The sequence below is a fragment of the Podarcis muralis genome, chromosome 12 (genome assembly GCF_964188315.1).
Source record: "Podarcis muralis chromosome 12, rPodMur119.hap1.1, whole genome shotgun sequence".
Classification (NCBI taxonomy): domain Eukaryota; kingdom Metazoa; phylum Chordata; class Lepidosauria; order Squamata; family Lacertidae; genus Podarcis; species Podarcis muralis.
The window spans coordinates 7144762-7162558 of record NC_135666.1 but is presented as its reverse complement, the minus strand read 5'-3'; the positions used below and the strand labels follow the sequence as shown (position 1 = coordinate 7162558).

The 17797-nt window shown below is 49.6% G+C and overlaps 1 protein-coding gene across 3 annotated transcripts in view; it reads right to left on the bottom strand.

The window, feature by feature from the left end:
* GJC2 (gap junction protein gamma 2) overlaps positions 1–17797 on the bottom strand; it is an 87927-nt gene that overhangs the window by 35777 nt on the left and 34353 nt on the right. Inside the window, exon 1 of one of the 3 annotated variants that reach the window (XM_028749940.2) lies at positions 9654–10317. The exons of the other annotated variants lie outside the window; for them this stretch is intronic. The gene's annotated coding sequence lies outside the window, so the exon portion shown is untranslated. Of the gene's footprint in view, positions 1–9653; positions 10318–17797 lie in introns of those variants that run through there. 3 annotated transcript variants of the gene reach the window in all.

The window sequence follows — 17797 nt, the reverse complement described above, 5'->3', positions numbered from 1 at the left end:
AGGAGTGGGGGATTTCAGGTGCAGGGGTCGTGGGTGGCCCTCAGAGTCTCTCTCTCTCTGGCCCTTGGGCCTCGCTCTCTGGCCACACGCCTTCTCCCCAGGCCACACCCTTCAGCAGCCCTCCCTCACACCCTCCTTGAGTGTTTTGGCCTGGCTAGAGGGGGTCCTTAAATTCTGGACGTGCTTCGGCCTCGGTCCAGTATACCTGAAGGAGCATCTCCACCTCCATCGTTCTGCCCGGACACTGAGGTCCACGCCGAGGGCCTTCTGGTGGTTCCCTCGCTGCAAGAAGCCAAGTTACAGGGAACAAGGCAGAGGACCTTCTTGGTAGTGGCACCCGCCCTGTGGAACCCCCTCCCACCAGATGTCAAAGAGAAAAATAACTATCAAACTTTTAGAAGACATCTGAAGGCAGCCCTGTTTAGGGAAGCTTTTAATGTTTAATAGGTTATTGTATTTTAGTGTTCTGTTGGAAGCCGGCCAGAGTGCCTGGGGAAACCCAGTCAGATGGGCAGGGTATAAATAATAAATTATTATTATTATTATTATTTGCTTGGACAGAGGTTAAAGAAAAGTGATATCACGGACAGGTCGAACAAAGAGGAATAGTGGGAGGAACCAGCTGGGGAATCCCCAAGGCAAGAAAGCTCAGAGCCTGGGAAGCAGTGGTGGATTGACCACAAGCAGTCATAGAGAGAAGACCAGGAAGAGAAGGCATTGGAAGCTGAAGAGGTAACAGGGCGTAGTGAGCAGGAAGAGTCTGGGGCAGAGAGAAGCCCAAAATCAGAGACAGAAGCTAAGGCCGGTGAGGAAGACAAGAGCAGAGATGAGTCAGACTGGTGAAGAGTCACAGGTGTCTCCCCCTCCTGCTGCGAAAACCTCCCCTTCCCACTGGTCTCCCAGAACCAAGAGAGGCATGAAAAGGGCAGATATGTTTGCTTCATGCAGGCGCAGTCTCAGATTGCTTGGGGGAAACCCTGGAGAGGGGGGGACTTAGGCAGCTGTGGGGAGACGGGGACCTTCAGCCTCAGCAACTGCAAGACATACAGGAGATGAGCTGCTGTGTTCATTATTCCTAACACTCCTGTGCAGATCCTGTTCTTGCTAATAGAGAGTTAACTCCAACTCACACAGTGTGATTTATTGCCAGCTGGCTCCTGACAGATGTACACAGAAACAAGCCTACTGTATGAAGGCAAAATTCACATTTGCTGCGCTCTCCACTTTTGCCTCTGGTCTGAACCACCACTGGCCATGTGGCCCCTGGAAGTCTGAGCAGAAGGGAATGTGCGTCACTGTCCGGTTCACGGGTGATCGAAGTCCTGGCAGGGGACGTCAGAACCAGGAGCAAGATGGCGGGGTGGGAGCAGGAACGGGGGTCCAAAAGCCAGGAGTCGAAGCCAAGAGTCTGAGGGTCAGAGAGCCGGGAGTCAAGAAGCCAAGGGTCCGAGCGTCAGGAAGCAAGGGGTCACGAAGTCAAGGGTCCAAGAATCAAGAAGCAGGGAGTCAAGAAGCCGAGGTTCAAGGATCAGGAAGCAAGAAACCAAAGGCAGGAAGGAAGTTGCTGTGACAAAGAGCTGAAGGGAACTGCTGACCTTATATCCCTTCCTGGCTCTTGCCACCAGGTTCTGTGTGTTACCAATCGGCCTCACCTGTGTGACCGCGCCTTGCCTCTTCAGAACAAACTTAGGAAGGCCCCAGTCCTGCAAAGTCCTATTAGTCACAGGGCCTGGCTCCTGCTCACACACCTGACAATGTGGCTCTCAGGATGAAGAAAGTTCACCACGCCTGTCTACTACAGTTTTTAATCTGTGTGCATATTTAATGGGGGGGGGCAATGATAATAAAGTATCCTTTGGCCACAGTCTGAAGTGGTGTAGTCCTCGTCTGCACAAAACCAGGCCACAAGCAAGTCCTCTTTCCTCCCACAACTGGAATCTGGCATTGGGGTGTGCATATTTCATCCCAATATAGAAATATGAGCGCATATAACCACGCTGTTAACAAGCCACTCCAGAGAACGAGGAGTAATAAAGAGCCCCTGAAAGAGAGGAGGGGGAGAGGAGCAGCTGTAAAAACAAAGATTAAAATGAGCTAAACTGCAACAACGTTCGAGTCGGCGGCCTCCGCATGGCAATGAAACCTCCACCCGGTTCAACGCTGGGTTTTTCGATCCTTCGTGGGGTGGCATGATTTTCATGAATGAACGAGCATCTATGAATGGTGGAAGTTGTGTGCTCAATCTGGGTTTACCCCCCCCAACTCCTATTGAAAAAAACGGAGGTAGGGCCCAGAGCTGGCTGCATAAAGCAGGCACAACGAGGTGACAGTCCGTGAGGATGGAACAACGATGCCAAGAGCGGCAGGCAAGTCCGATTTATTTTAGCACTGTTTCTAGCATGGACCCCCCATGTGAAATGGAAATGCAGCCCCAGAATTCTCTGGCTGTCGGGAACTCCAGAGCTTGAATCGGGAACCTGACGGGAGTGAGGCTGCCAGCCTAGGAAGGCAGTATCAGTCGCAGCAGTTAGCAGGCAGTTCAAAAACTCAATTGACCAGGCCTAGAGTTAAAGGTAAAGGGACCCCTGACCATTAGGTCCAGTCGTGACAGACTCTGGGGTTGCGGCGCTCATCTCGCTTTATTGGCCAAGGGAGCTGGCGTACAGCTTCCAGGTCATGTTGCCAGCATGACTAAGCCACTTCTGGAGAACCAGAGCAGCGCACGTAAACGCCGTTTACCTTCCCACCGGAGCAGTACCTACGTACTTTGACATGCTTTCGAACTGCTAGGTGGGCAGGAACAGGGACCGAGCAACGGGAGCTCACCCCATCACAAGGGGATTCGAACCGCCGACCTTATGATTGGCAAGTCCTAGGGTCTATGGTTTAACCCACAGCGCCACCCACGTCCCAGGCCTAGGGTTAGGCGTGAGCAAATTTGCCAATTTCAGTTTTCTCATTTTTCAGCACTGAAGTTAAGTTCTCCACATTTTCACATCAGTTTGCAATTTTAAAAGTGCCCGTGAACATTCATCAGCGAATTTGTCCTAATATGGAACTTTGCCCAATCTAAGTCATTTTGCAAGCCATAGGCACCATCCACCACGGGGCCTGGTATAAACCTGCTTTATACCAGGTCCTAATAAGATACTCATGGGACGCAGGTGGCGCTGTGGGTTAAAGCCTCAGCACCTAGGGCTTGCCGATCGAAAGGTCGGCGGTTCGAATCCCTGCAGCGGGGTGCGCTCCTGTCGTTCGGTCCCAGCGCCTGCCAACCTAGCAGTTCGAAAGCACCTTTGGGTGCAAGTAGATAAATAGGGACCGCTTACTAGCGGGAAGGTAAACGGTGTTCCGTGTGCTGCGCTGGCTTGCCAGAGCAGCGATGTCACGCTGGCCACGTGACCCGGAAGTGTCTGCGGACAGCACTGGCTCCCGGCCTATAGAGTGAGATGAGCGCACAACCCTAGAGTCTGGCAAGACTGGCCCGTACGGGCAGGGGTACCTTTACCTTAAGATACTCGGGTGGCACTGTGGGTTAAACCACAGGGCCTAGGACTTGCCGATCAGAAGGTTGGCAGTTCGAATCCCCGCGACGGGATGAGCTCCCGTTGCTCGGTCCCTGCTCCTGCCAACCTAGCAGTTCGAAAGCACTTCAAGTGCAAGTAGATAAATAGGTACCACTCTGGCGGGAAGGTAAATGGCGTTTCCGTGTGCTGCTCTGGTTCGCCAGAAGTGGCTTAGTCATACTGGCCACATGACCCGGAAGCTGTACGCCAGCTCCCTCGGCCAATAAAGCGAGATGAGTTCCGCAACCCCAGAGTCGGTCACTACTGGACCTAATGGTCAGGGGTCCCTTTACCTTTACCTAATAAGATGGTATGACCACTGGTGGAGGAAGGTGGGGGCGGTGGGGGCGGTATGTCCCGGGTGTCACCCCTGAGTGGGGGTGACATCACCGCCCCGCCCCCCTGAGACACTTGCTGGGGGCGGTGCCCTCCTGGAATGCTCACCACTCGCCGCTGGCAACTAGCTCTGCCTCTGGGTAGGACCGTGAGATTTAAAAACACATACCCAAGTCACCCCAAAGGGAAATTCAAGCAAGGCTCCAAGGCCCACCACAAGCTCCCTTGCAGAACCAGAACCTCCAGCAGGCAAGCAGATGCAGAACGTGGTTCTCCAGCTGTTTTAGGACTACAACTCCCATCATCCCTAGCTAGCAGGACCAGTGGTCAGGGAGGATGGGAACTGTAGTCCCAAAACAGCTGGAGACCCAAGTTTGGGAAACTCTGAACTGGAGGCTGCTGAGGAACCACACATGAAAACCCAGCAGGACCTATTGCTTTTTTGCAGCCCATGAAAGTCATCCCTGCACATGCACAAAAGACAGTGGGCGATTTTGCAAGATGGCGTTGGGGGGTCTGGCAGCCCCAGGACTTCACTTGGAGTGAGCAGATCCTGGAGGTGAAATGGCGGCTCATCATTCTCCATCCCCAACTAACCTTTGCATTCCTCGGCTAAGGCGAGTCTTCCCGGCGTATCCCCAGACAGCTGCCCCAGCCCACTGGAATTCCAGCCTCAACGCGCACACACACGGAAAGAAAGAATAGGTAATAAACCCTGTATGTCATCGCAGCTTCCTCCAACAATGGAAGGGTCAGTTCCTGTGAGCCAGGGACGGCTGCCAGCGTTTCAATAGCTGGAACTAGGTGTAGCTCAGCTCCCAGCTCCATGAGTCAAATATACAAGCCATTCAGGGTCCGAAGCTCTCTACCGGTCCGTATCTTAATGCTCTGGCAAGGGAGCAGGAAATGAACAAGCCATTCCTAAAGGCCACAATATTGCTGTTTCAATCCTCCTTTAATTTTCCACCGCCGGTTGTGAAACTCCTCTCTTGGCCACCGCCAAGGGGTAATTAAGAGCAGGATGGCAGAGCTTTTGCCAAGGGGTGAGGTCAGCCTCATGCTGAATCCAGTTTCACCTGGATTTTTCACAGGAAGCCAGTGGCAGAGTGCAAGCATGGCGCTACAGATGCAGAGCAACTCTGGGCGCAAAGTCCACAGGTTCAACCCCTGCTGTCCTACACTAGTGTAGTTGTGATGGCCTGGGAATCTGATTCAGAGGCTGAACCTGAGGAATCCCAGCCTGCACAGGAGTCCCCGCCTCCAGGGCCAGCTGAGCTGGGGCAGGGGCTTGAATCTGAAGGGCCCTCACCTGTGCCGGCTCCTCAGGAGCAGACACCAGCTGAATCCGCTCTGGCTCCAGAGGTGATGGAGGACCCATTGCCTGCAGGTGCTCCTCTCCCAGCCCTGTCAGGGGAAGGTGAGGTTGCCTCTGAGGTTGCAGAGGCTCAGGGCAGAGAGGCGGAGGGAACTAAGTTCTCTCAGGAGTGCTCGCCTTAAGGCCAGGAGAGGCGAGTCACCTGTGGGCCAGGACCGCCCTATGCCTCAGAGGAGATAAAGGCCAGTCAGCCCAGTCCCAGGTTGCGGGAGCAACATCGTTGGAAACCTGTTCCTGCCAGCACCCTGTCCTGCTCTTCCAGAGTTCCTGACCATGCCTGGCTCCTTGCCTTGGACCCCGCTTCGCCCTTGACGGACAGCCTCCAGACCCTCAACCTAGGACCAGACTCAGACCACGCCACACGGCAACCCCCACCCCTGGGACCAGCACAGTAGTGGTTAGATCAGGATGGGGTAGGGGACTGGTGGGCCAGATTACTACATCTCCCCATCCACTGTGGGGCTGGCCATTTGTCAATCATGTGGTGTCACAATGAAATCAGGTGATCCTTCTTGCCCACTGAGGTCCTCAGGTGTCCCCTTCAAGGTGCTAGATTGCCTAGAACTCTCCATGAGGCTTTGCAGGCCCGGCCGATCAGCTGAGCCTGCAAACCCCCTTTTGGCTGAACCAGGCTTTCACCTGCCCCACACCTGATGTTCAGTATGGCATCAGGTGTAGGACAGGTGGGGTGAGGCTTCATGGTCCAAGCGGTTTAATATGTTGGAGCAGGGTCTGGGGGATCAGGGTGCAAATTCCCACTTAGCCATGAAGCTCACTGGGTGACCTTGGCCCAGTCACCAACACTCAACCGAGCCTACCTCATATGGCTGCTGTGAGGATGTTGTGGAGGAAGAACAGTGTGTGCAATTTTGAGCTCCTTGGAGGCAAGATAAATATTCATATTTATGAATGAATGAATGAATGAATGAATGAATGAATGAATGGGTCCCAGGTAGCAGGACTGAGAAGGACTCCTGCCAGAGATAATTAGAATTGTAGACCTGGAAGGGACCACAAGGGTCATCTAATCCAATCCCCTGAAATGCAGGAATATTTTGCCCAACGTGGGGCTCAAACCCGTAACCCTGAAATTAAGAGTCTCATTGATGTATTTCTATCAAGAAAGGCTTGTTAGAGCCATGTGGCTAAGCTGGAGCCATCAGCGTAGCCTCTGCACATGCTGAGTTCATCAGGTATACCAGGAAAGGACACTAGGCCTGATTACCTAGTTCCTCCCAAGGTGAGCTAAGCCTGGCAGGACAGCTTACTCTATGATCTTAACTCCTCTGTGCCTTAATTAGACTTAAGCAGGTTGGTTATATGAGGCTGGTTATCCCACAATCTGGGTTTTGTGGGTGCCTCCAGCCAGCCCCTGTATGCATTTAAATAAAGGTAAAGGGACCCCTGACCTTTAGGTCCAGTCGTGACCGACTCTGGGGTTGCGGCGTTCATCTCGCTTTATTGACCAAGGGAGCTGGCGTACAGCTTCCGGGTCATGTGGCCAGCATGACTAAGCCGCTTCTGGCAAACCAGAGCAGCGCACGGAAACGCCGTTTACCTTCCCACCAGAGCGGTACCTATTTATCTACTTGCACTTTGACGTGCTTTCGAACTGCTAGGTTGGCAGCATTTAAATACACATGCATTAAAGGGCTCTTGAAAGTGATGAGAAAATGCTCTGAAAAGTCTGGAAATGAATGAATTAGTAATGAGAAGACATGAAAACATGCCGCAAGCAAGTCAGGACAAATGCAGGACAAATTGTCATATATAAACTACCCCCCTAAATGAATCAGAAGAAGAGTTCGGTTAAGACTGTGCCACAGTCTACCCTCCTTGTAAGCTTCTTGCAAGAAAATTAGGACAAACACTCAGGAAACAGGTCGTCTGGAACAACCCTCTGTCTCTTGAAACTAGGAAAGTCTAGCTCCAGGGGAGTTATACAGTGGTACCTTGGGTTAAGTACTTAATTCGTTCCGGAGGTCCATTCTTAACTTGAAACTGTTCTTAACCTGAAGCACCACTTTAGCTAATGGGGCCTCCTGCTGCCACCGCTGCTATACGATATCTGTTCTCATCCTGAAGCAAAGTTCTTAACCTGAGGTACTATTTCTGGGTTAGCAGAGTGTGTAACCTGAAGCGTATGTAACCTGAAGCGTATGTAACCTGAAGCGTATGTAACCCGAGGTACCACTGTACTGGGATCTGGGGAACTGGAACAGGCTAAGCAACAGGAGTGTGAATGGAGGTGAAGGAAGAAGAAGAAGAAGAAGACGACTTTGGATTTGATATCCCGCTTTATCACTACCCTAAGGAGTCTCAAAGTGGCTAACATTCTCCTTTCCCTTCCTCCCCCACAACAAACACTCTGTGAGGTGAGTGGGGCTGAGAGACTTCAGAGAAGTGTGACTAGCCCAAGGTCACCCAGCAGCTGCATGTGGAGGAGTGGAGACACGAACCCAGTTCCCCAGATTACGAGTCCACCGTTCTTAACCGCTACACCACTTCTCCCCAGGTCCAATCTTCAGTACCTCCTGGAAGGACTGGGAGCGACGCCTGCCTGACAGCTTCAAGGGCTGCTGCCGGTCAGTGTCAACAATACTGAACTACATGGACCAATGGTCTGACTCTGAAAATGGCACTTTCCAGTGTGCCCCTTGTTAGGGCTTGAAGCAGAGAGCCAGTTCTTGCCAATGACCCTTGTCCTCCCCTTAGCACACCCTCGGCACCAGTCGCTGAATGAAGCCAGCATCCCTTTCCACGGCCATCTGAGCACACGCCTGCATCCTGCAACCCCTCCTTCGGGCAATCTCAGCCCGTGCTGCAAATATTTGCTTTGGCTCCCCTTGGCGGAGCTCCCTCCTCATCAGGAGCTACAACAATGCGGATCGCTGGGTATTTAAAAATAATAATAATCATTATCATTATTATAATGGGGAAATGCCTCTCTCCACATTCCTCAGGTCGGAGTCTCCTCCCGGGCCAAAGCTTTGCCTGGTTTTATACACGCGTGAACACGGAAGTGGTTTCGTTCCAGGGCGGCCCATCCAACCATCTGGAACAGATATCCCTCCAAAAACAGGACCTGCTTCCCCTTGGATTGCCAAGTTGGGAAGCCAAAAATCCTAGAAAGAGGAATAAAAAAATAACTGGAAGAATAAAGGGGTTCTTCTTCTATTGCTTCATGTTTCGCGCATGATTATGTGCAGGAACATAGTCCTGCTATTAGGCTGACTGAGATGCTGCTGCGGGTTGAACTTGGCACTGTCTGCATTCAAGGGAAGTGCTACCGTATTTTCTGGCATATAAGACAACTGGGCGTATAAGACAACCCCCCAACTTTTCCAGTTAAAATATAGAGTTTGGGATATACTCGCCGTATAAGACTACCCCTCTTCCAACGCACACCAAATAAAAATTTAAAAAACCAGTCTCCGGTCTGGCTCGGAAATCCGCTCCTCTTCCCAGTGGCCGGGGGCTTCTGGGGCCAATTTTCAAGCTTATTTCTGCTTCATCTAGAGAGCTTGGTGTCCTCTGATTTAATTTGCTGTCGTTTTATGCTTTGGTGGGGGGGTTGCTGCAGGAGCTGCTGCTGTAGCCGGCATATAAGACGACCCCCGATTTTTGAGAAGATTTTCCTGGGTTAAAAAGTAGTCTTATACACCAGAAAATACAGTAATTCACTGAGATCTGGCCCTTTCCCTAATAGGAACATAGGTAAAGGTAAAGGGACCCCTGACCATTAGGTCCAGTTGTGACCGACTCTGGGGTTGTGGCGCTCATCTCGCTTTATTGGCTGAGGGAGCTGGCGTACAGCTTCCGGGTCATATGGCCAGCATGACTAAGGAGCTTCTGGCAAAGCAGAGCAGCGCACGGAAATGCCGTTTACCTTCCCACCGGAGTGGTACCTATTTATCTACTTGCACTTTGACGTACTTTTGAACTGCTAGGTTGGCAGGAGCAGGGACCAAGCAACAGGAGCTCACCCCGTCACGGGGATTCGAACCGCCGACCTTCTGATCGGCAAGTCCTAGGCTCTGTGGTTTAACCCACAGCGCCACTGTAGGTTATAGAGCCTATTAAAAGTAAAAAATGCCATCCTGAGTGCTTATTGCAAACTAACCAGGGCTACTGTCAAAATGTTGGAACAAATGCTCAGACACGCTTCTATGAAGGAAAATTACAAGTTAAGCTGCAAACGTTTTGAACTGTGCGCTTGGACTTCTTTTAAAGATTGATGTAAGACTTTCTATCTGAAATGACCCTCCAAATAATAATAATAATAATAATAATAAAAGGAACAAGGAAAACAGATGTCTCCGCTGCTCAGTGCTAGGCACTCCTCCCGTATTTAACAAATCTGAATAGTCACTTACTTGGAGTTGCCAAAACTTCTGTCTCTTGCGGTTTCCATTTGACAAACGGTCTTTCAGCAGCATCTGGGCTGCAGCTCAGTCAGTGGCACACGCAGGACAGCGGATGGCAAATATATATTTGAGAACCTAGCAACGCTCCACCGCTAAGGCAAGAACGACCCCTCAAAGGAAAACAGAGTGCAGTCCCCCACGTGTCCCCAATTATCGGGACCTAACCACGGCCGGAACATCCATCTCATCGGCTCGGCTCCTCTTTCTGTTTTCGGCTTGGCATCAGGCAGGCACATCTGGAATCCTTAAGCTCCAAAGCCAGATCCTCTGACCAGGGGCGGATGGTGGCAATTTCACAGATGTTTATATTAGGCAATCCCCAATCCATGTTAACAGCATCTGGAAACATGGCAGAAAACGAGTTCTCCTCCTGAGAAAACCTTCCCACCAGGATCTGAGGCCAGAGATCATCTCTGCAGCTCTGGAGAGAGCAAGGCAGGCATCGTAGCTGAGCAACCGGAGGAAAGTTTGCAGAACGCTCTGCTTTGTTCTGGGGTGGCTAGCAAATTTCAGCTGCCAAACACGCTCCTATTCTTCTTCCTCCTCCATCCCTTTGCTAAGAAAATAGTTTATGCCCTCTGCTCCATGGTCAGATTGTTCAGGGACCTTTGGCCACAGCCCATCCGTGTCAAGGGAGTCTTTATCTGAACTCCACAATTGGCCCATTGAAAGCGTAATCTCTGGAGGCCGTGTGCTTTGGAGAGTCTGCAGCCGGTGCAAAACTGATACATCACTGGAGGTGGTGTATGTGTGTGCATAAAGACAGTCATCTTCCTCTTTCTGGTGCGGGGATGCGCAGAAGAACGAGCCACAACTACAGAATGCGCCCATTGTCTTTTTGACCACAAACCCTGAGCTTTAACCCCAGAGTCGCCGTTTGATGCTCACGTATGCGCAGAATCCGGGAATCAGGGCAGGACATTCCCCACACAAACTTATTAACTTATGGGATACGCCACACACAATGCTCAGTTAACGTAAGGAATGTCTTGCTGCAAGACGGCCCAACACTCACCAGCTAACTAGATTCCATGTTTAAAAGAAAAATAAAATTAAAATAAAAGGTTGAGACAAATTTGAAGGAGGTGTATCAATAGCTATTGATTGCAATAGGTATGTCGAACCATGTTCAGAAGCAGCAAACCTCCGAACACCAGGCGATGGTGCAGAATAAACAACAGCAGGGTGTGGAATAAAGAACAGCCTTTGTGTTCTTCCCCTGTGTGTGATACAACTGCGCACGATCCTGCAAAACTGTTCTTTCTTACAACTCTGGCGCGCAGAATATGAGAAGGTAAGACACTAACTTTCTAAACCACACGACGAGGGAAAAGACTGAAAATGTGCCGGCAAGTTTTTCTTGATAAGGTTCCGAGGATCTTCAGGGAAACTTTAAGCGGGTCCCATTTGCCCTATTCTGAGCCACCGTGGTAAACTTGTCAATGTAGAAAGTCTCACCAGCTCACTGTTGTACTTCAGCGACACTACTGCAAACAGCCAGAGGGTGGCACTGTGTTCAGGGACAGGCAGGTCTCTGAGGAGTGTGGACCGCGGGAAAGGAGGCTGGAGTCTGACTTGGGAGAGGGGGGTAGTGGTTTCTGGGGACCTGTACCGGCCAGGAGGCAAGAATCAGGAGGCGGGGGGAAGCTCCAGAGCTGGAGGAAGAGGCAGGATAGGCTTGCGATGGGCAAGGTGCTGTCCTCCGCTTCCCTGCACCACTGTCTCCCAGAACCAGGAAGGAAGTGAAGTGGGAGGAGCAGAGGAAGCTTCCATTCAGGCATAGTCTCTGGCTATGTCAGGCGAAGGTACATAAACTGGTGGAGGGGGAGTGGTCCTCAGTTGCTGCAATTGCTCCATAGAGAAGAAGAAGAGTTTGGATTTGATATCCTGCTTTATCACTACCCGAAGGAGTCTCAAAGCGGCTAACATTTTCCTTTCCCTTCCTCCCCCACAACAAGCACTCTGTGAGGTGAGTGGGGCTGAGAGACTTCAGAGAAGTGTGTCCAGCCCAAGGTCATCCAGCAGCCGCATGTGGAGGAGCGGAGACACGAACCCAGTTCACCAGATTATAAGACTACCGCTCTTAACCACTACACCACAGCTGCCTAGATGCTAGACAGATGTGAGTATCTTTGGCAATAAGTATTTTTCACTCCAAAAGACACACCTGACCATAAGATGCACCTAGTTTTTAGAGGAGGAAAACAAGAAAAAAAAATATTCTGAACAAAACAGTGGATATATGATTTTTGTGGTGCAGGCTGTAGCCATGGACATGCTATGTGATCAGATGGTGAATTTGGTGTGACCCAATGTAAAAATCCTGAGGATTCATGGGCTTTTACCTCCCCCCTCCCAGGCAGCCTCCTTTATCTGTAGCATCCCTTATCTCCCTCCCCAATCACTTGCCAATCAGCTGCTTCCTTTCAACACCCTCTTTCAAAAAAAAAAAAGAAAAAGCATGATCTGCTTTTTGCCCCTGGGCAATTCGGCTCCAGGGATCACGCATTCGCTCCATAAGAGGCACAGACATTTCACCTTACTTTTTAGGAAGAAAAAAGTGCGTCTTATGGAGCGGAACATACGGTAACTCTCTGATCTTTCCTTGGCTGAGAAGCTCCCAGGATTCACTGCAGCTACCAGCTCAGTAGAAGTCAGCCCCCGCCCCTCCCAGCCTTATAAAGTCACAGTCTCTGGCTTGGTTCATTATGCGCAGAGCATCGTGCACGGAATGAGGTCAATGGACTGCAATGACCCACCTTGGCTCGAGGCCGTGAGCCCCCGTGTTGCATAAGGATCAGATCTGGGAATCCCTAATATGGTTACCAGATTTTTTTCAATGAATCCAGGGACACTTTTTTTTTTCTTTTTGAAGCTGAGTAGCAACAGGTAGTCAGTATTGGGGATGGTGAAGCAAAAGATCCTGGGCCCAAGCACACATGCACAGTGTATAAAGGTGCAAAGTCCTTCTTTCGCCTTTCACCTTTGGTGGACGTGCCCAAGGATTAAGGCTTTCTGGGAGATGATATATAATGAAATGAAAAAGGTATTTAAATATACCTTCCTGAAGATACCAGAGGCCTTTCTCCTGGGCATGGTCGGCCAATTGGTGCCAAAGAAGGATAGAACTTTCTTTATGTATGCCACGACAGCAGCAAGAATACTTATCGCAAAGTATTGGAAGACACAAGATCTACCCACCCTGGAAGAATGGCAGATGAAGGTGATGGACTACATGGAACTGGCGGAAATGACCGGCAGAATCCGAGACCAGGGAGAAGAGTCGGTGGAAGAAGATTGGAAGAAATTTAAAGACTATTTACAGAAATATTGCAAAATTAATGAATGTTAGAATGATGTTGGATTTAAGTTAAGTGGTTTTCAGCAGTAATGTTATAAAGATGTGCAAAAATGGTTTGTTAACAGGTGATAATCTAAAGTTATAATATATTAAGATCAAAGATTAGGATAAAAACAAAGAGGGAAAGGATTTGCTGAACCAACTAATTGAACTGGATACAAAAAAGGGAGGTGTGAGGAGGTCTGGGGAACAAGCAAATGAAAGATAAGATATGGAAAGATTGAATTGTTTTTAACTGTTTTTACTTTGTATTTTTTCTTTTTCTTTTTTCTTTTTGTAACTTTTTGAAAACTTTAATAAAAATCTTTTTTTAAAAAACAAAGTCCTTCTTTCGCACCCTGTGAAACATAAATGCACAGAGGGTTTTTTTAAACGGCCACCCACCTGTGACTCCTGAGCCTCCCCTGATATCCCCTCTCCTTGCCCCTTTGTTTTGATTGATTGGGGGAGGCTTGGGAGTCACGGGCGGGCAGCCATTGCCCGTTTTTTTTTAAAAACTCTGCATTTATGTTTCACAGGGTGCAAAAGAAGGGCTTTGCACCTTGCCTGGCAGAGAAACTGCGTGCCTTGCGCCCCTCCTGGGCAATGGCCACCCACTCGATACTCCCAAAGGGGGAAGGGGGCCGGAGATCTGTACCGGCGGACGTCCCTGGTTCCCCTTTGGCAGTGGCAGCGAGCAGCTCCTGAAGCCAGCCAGAGCCAACTGCGCTACTAGGCTGGCTCCAGGCTGCTGAGGCTGCCGCTGCCACGTTTCCCGGGAACAGATTTGCAAATCCGGGGACATTCCGGGGCCGGAATTTGTCCGGGGACAGATTTGCAAATCCGGGGACATCGGGTAACCCTACTATAGAAGAGTGGTGGCAAACCGTCTGTTTCTGCGAGTGTGGGCGGGGCCAGAGGCTAGAGTGGGTGGGGCAGCAATGTAAATTTGGCCTTCATACACAAGGGACGCGGGTGGCGCTGTGGGTTAAACCACAGAGCCTAGGACTTGCAGATCATAAGGTCAGCGGTTCGAATCCCCGCGACGGGGTGAGCACCCGTTGCTCAGTCCCAGCTCCTGCCAACCTAGCAGTTCAAAAGCACGTCAAAGTGCAAGTAGATAAATAGGTACCGCTCTGGCGGGAAGGTAAGCAGTGTTTCCATGTGCTGCTCTGGTTTGCCAGAAGCGGCTTAGTCATGCTAGCCACATGACCCGGAAGCTGTACGCCGGCTCCCTCGGCCAATAAAGCGAGATGAGTGCCACAACCCCAGAGTCTGCCACAACTGGACCTAATGGTCAGGGGTCCCTTACCTTTACACCAGGCTGGTTTCTACATGCAACACGCCTCCCTGGCCTCCATGCTGGCGATTATCATTTCACTGACATCCCAATTCTCCTCCAGGAAGCTCGGAGGAGATTTTGTGCTGCCTCCAGGTAGCATCATGCCCAGATGCTTGCCAGAATGAAGCCACTTTGCTATAGGAATGTAAGAGCGCCACTTGGGCCAATACAGATGTGACAATAAAACAGGCGAATACATGGCTGTCCACCTACTTGCAAAGGAAGCTGAAATTTGCCGCCCCCTTGAAGAGGGCACGACTTAATAGTTTCTCCCTGCAGAGTGCAGAGGAAATAACTAGGCAGAACAACAAACGGCTCCATTGTCCTACACGGGAAGGACGACGGCAGCCATAAAAGTAAATCAGAAAAGGGGTCCGCTGAAATTCCTCTCTGGGCAGGAGTCAGATTGGCAGGCGCTCAGAAAGAGGAGCCACCTCCACCGGCCAGACTCCATGCACAGATGCAAGAAGACACTGTATGGTAGCATAGCCTAGCGTGGCACAGAGCACAACAGCATCATTGCACACCTGGGTGTGATCTTTCGAAAGCCACTGAAACATGCTTGACATCTGCACTATACATTTTAAGTACTGCACCGCTTTAGCAGTCGTGGCTTCCCCACCAAACAAGAACCCTGGGAACTTTGGTTTGTTAAGGGTGCTGGGAACTGTAGCTCTGAGAGGCAGTCTCCTAACAACTCTCAGCACCCTTAACAAACTACAGTTCCCGGGATTTATTATTTTTTCCTGGCAAATAGAAGGGGAAGAAATGGAGGCAGTGAGAGATTTTACTTTCTTGGGCTTCATGATCACCGCAGATGGTGACAGCAGCCACGAAATTAAAAGACGCCTGCTTCTTGGGAGAAGGGCAATGACAGGCCTAGACAGCATCTTGAGAAGTAGAGATGTCACCTTGCCAACAATGGTCCGTATAGTTAAAGCCATGGTTTTCCCAGTAGTGATGTATGGAAGTGAGAGCTGGACCATCAAGAAGGCTGATCGCCGAAGAATGGATGCCTTTGAATTCTGGTGCTGGAGGAGACTCTTGAGAGTCCCATGGACTGCAAGAAGATCAAACCGATCCATTCTTAAGGAAATCAGCCCTGAGTGCTCCCTGGAAGGACAGATCCTGAAGCTGAGGCTCCAGTACTTTGGCCACCTCATGAGAAGAGAAGACTCCCTGGAGAAGACACTGATGCTGGGAAAGATGGAGGGCACAAGGAGAAGGGGGCGACAGAGGATGAGATGGTTGGATAGTGTTTTCGAGGTTACCAGCATGAGTCTGACCAAACTGCGGGAGGTAGTGGAGGACAGAGGTGCCTGGCATGCTCTGGTCCATGGGGTCACGAAGAGTCGGACACGACTAAACAACAACAACAATTTTTGTAGGGGAGCTGGGACTGTTTAAAGTGGTATAACAGTGCTTTAAATGGATAGTGCAACTCATCCTCGTGAACAAAAGCATATATTTGATAAACTGCTTTTGGGTGACCTAAAAGCATTGAAGTCAATTTCAACAACGCCTTGTGTCAGGGGCTTAGCTTCAGATGCAGGAGCTGTTCTCTAAGCAGAAACATGAGAGACCCTGTTTTCATTTTTCGTTTTAATTTTAATGGGGCAGTTTTCAAGTCCTCAAGGTTCTATGCAAGGTTTTTCTCCGTATTCTTATTATTTTATTTAAACAGATTTCTAATCCGCCTTTCAGGGCACAATGCCCACGCAATGTGGGCTACAGTTTTATTCATTTATTTTGTAAGGGCGTTAGAACGAATTACAATTTTAAAAGCCATCAGTTGAGAGAGAGAGAGAGAGAGCACGGCACATTAACGAAATGCAGACTGGGGTTAAAGATGGGAGATGAGAAAGCTTAAGGATGGATGAGTTCTTTGTAGAGCAAGCCCTTCATTTAGCACAGCAACCTAACAGCTCCTCACGACACCACATTCTCTGACCCTCCCTCCTTTGCAAGTTTAGGACATGATCCAGCACTTTAAAGCTGCCGTTCAAGTGAGTCGAACTCTGGCTTCAGTTAGTGGAAACGAAAACGCCCGATTTAGCTGCTGACTTGAACTGTGATCTCCCAGGGTCTAGTTGTCCGTTCTAACCATGACGTCACATGCACCAATTCAAAACGATTTGCAAACAGTATTGAGATCTTTTAGAACCGCCCTGACACCAACCTGAGCACAAATAATCATAAAAGCACAATAAGAATGTGTTGAGAGGACCTCTGAGAATAAAGAGGGGGCTCTCTTAAGATCAGTCTGCCTTGCAGAGATCCAAGACCCTCCTTAAGTCCCCTCCCCCATTCAATTTGTATGACTCACTCCAATTCTGCGCGATTTTGATTCACTGCCATAGTTTCCATTTGAGTCACTTGCAGAATCAGATTTTCCTTTGACCAAGGAATGCTCTGGCAGCTATGCCATTAAGAAAAGAGGAGTGCTCCCCCTAGTGGTGCTTAAAAATAAGGTTTTTTGGGGGGGGGGACAGTACTGGCTCAGAACAGGACGTGCGCAGTAATATCTCAAGTGTGGCCGCACCATTGATATACATAAGAACAATATGACATTGGCAAAAATCCACAGCAAAGAGTCCTGTGACATCTTATAGACAATACAGTGGTGCCCCGCAAGACGAAATTAATTCGTTCCGCAATTTTTGTCATCTAGCGAATTTTTCGTCTTGCGAAGCACGAAATCCCATAGGAATGCATTGAAAATCAATTAATGCGTTCCTATGGTCAAAAAAAGTCCAAACAAAGCCAAATTTGGTACAACAACAGTTTATTAACTGCTCTTTAAAGTCACACATACTGTAAAGAGCAGTTCAAAAACTGAAGGGAAAATAAATTAACTTTATAAACAAAACATGTCTTTGTTTTTAGACAAAGAAAACAAAGTCGCGAGACGTTTTCGTCTTGCGAAGCAAGCCCATAGGGGAAATTCGTCTTGCGAGGCAAATCGAAAACGGAAAAACCTTTCGTCTAGCGAGTTTTTTGTCTTGCGAGGCATTCGTCTTGCGAGGTACCACTGTATGAGTTGCAGCCCAACAACATCAAGGGCACTGCACTGGCTATTTTTATTTTACATTGGTCAGGCTGTCCAACTAATACGGTGTTGTCTACTCTGATAATACTGAAGATCTCCAAAGGCTGAAGGAGAAAGACCTCTTTCACATCACCTGGTACCTGAGACCCCTTTTCCATAACTGGAGACACCAGGGATTGAACCCGGAACCTTCTGCAGGCGATTGCTCTCCCACTGAGCAATGGTTTCCAATACGGCCACAGTACGGAGGGGTGTACAAATTTGCTCGTTTTCCCAGTCTCTCCTTTGTACAACCTTCAATTCAGTTTGTTACATTTCTTTAGCACTTTGTGGTGTTTTTTTAAAAACAAGGGCTCATGAAA